This window comes from Suricata suricatta, chromosome 5 (genome assembly GCF_006229205.1).
Source record: "Suricata suricatta isolate VVHF042 chromosome 5, meerkat_22Aug2017_6uvM2_HiC, whole genome shotgun sequence".
Taxonomy (NCBI): Eukaryota; Metazoa; Chordata; class Mammalia; order Carnivora; family Herpestidae; genus Suricata; species Suricata suricatta.
In genome coordinates this window covers 150,489,063-150,490,643 of record NC_043704.1, presented here as the reverse complement: position 1 = coordinate 150,490,643, position 1,581 = coordinate 150,489,063, and the positions used below count along the sequence as shown (strand labels likewise).

The 1,581-nt window shown below is 37.1% G+C and overlaps 1 protein-coding gene across 1 annotated transcript in view; it reads left to right on the top strand.

Moving 5' to 3' along the window:
* LOC115291293 (anoctamin-10) overlaps positions 1-1,581 on the top strand; it is a 41,717-nt gene that overhangs the window by 39,913 nt on the left and 223 nt on the right. The gene's annotated exons all lie outside the window — the stretch shown is intronic.

Here is a 1,581-nt window from a genome sequence, read left to right as displayed (position 1 = left end):
TGAGAAAGGCCAAATATGACAAACCACAGCTGACATCATACTCAGTAAAAAGCTGAAAACCTTTCCCCTAAGATCAGGAACAAACACAAGAATGCCCACAATTCCCACTTTTGTTCAACACAGTCCTGGGAGTCCTAGCCACAGCAATTAGTCATGAAATAAACACATAAATAAATAAATAAATAAATAAATAAATAAATAAATAAAGGCATACCAACTGGAAAAGAAGAAGTAAAACTGTCACTATTGGCAGATATCATGACCATATAGAAAATCCTAAGGAGGCTACAAAAACAGAAACAAAACAAAATAAAAACCCCCCAAAACTGTGAGAATAAATGCATCAGTAAACCTGCCGACAAAAAATTAGTATGCAAAACTCTGTTGCATTTCTATACTCTAATAACAAGTTATCAGAAAGAGAAATCAGGAAAACAGTCACATTTACAATTGTGTCATAAAGAATAAAATAAATTTGGCCAATGAGATAAAAGACCTATGCCAAGAAAACTATAGACATCGATAAAATTAACTGAGGAAGATACAAATTATGGAAGGATATGAATGGAATTAGTATTATTAAAATGTCCATACTATCAGGGTGCCTGGGTGGTTCAGTTGGTTAAGCCTCTGATTCTTGATTTTTGGCTCCGGTCATGATCTCACACTTTGTGAGTTCAAGCCCTGCATCAGGCTCTGTGCTGGCAGCAAGGAGCCTACTTGGGATTCTATTTCTCTCTCTCTGCCCCTCCCCTTCACTCTCTCTCTCAAAATAGTTGAATAAACAATATTTTTAAAAAGTCCACACTACCCAATGCAATCTACAAAATCAAGGCAATCCCTATCAAAATTCCAATGACACCTTCTTCACAGAACTACAACAAATAATTCTGTAGTTTGTATGGAGCCACAAAAGACCTCAAACAGCCAGAACAATCCTGAGAAAGAACAAAACTGGGGGCCTCACACTCCCTGATTTCAAACTACAGAACAGATAGCCCAAAAGTAAACCCATGCACATATGATCGATTAATTTGTGACAAAGAAAGCAAAATATACAACAGGGAAAACAAAAGGCAGTCTCTTCCACAAATGTTGATGGAAAAACTAGACAGCTACATGCAAAAGTATGAAACTGGACCACTATATTATACTATACACAAAAATTAACTCAAAACGGAGCAAAGACTTGAATGTAAGACCTGAAGCCATAAACCTCCTAGAAGTAAACCTTGGCAGTTAGCTCCAAAATATACAAAGAACTCATATACTTCAGTAACAAACAAATCCACAAACAATCCAATTACAATATAGGCAGAGACATTTTTCTAAAGAAGACATAAAGATGGCGGCCAACGAGCACATGAAGTGATGTTCAATGTCACGAACCACCAGGGAACTGCAAATCAAAACCACAATGATAATAATCATTCTGACAGGTGTGAAGCGATAATCTCCAAGAGGCAAGAAATAACAAGTAGTGGCAAGGATGTGGGGAAAACGGAATCTTCGTGCAGGTTTGGTGGAAATGTTCACAGGTACAGCCATTATAGAAAACAGTACGGAGGTTCCTCAGAAAAT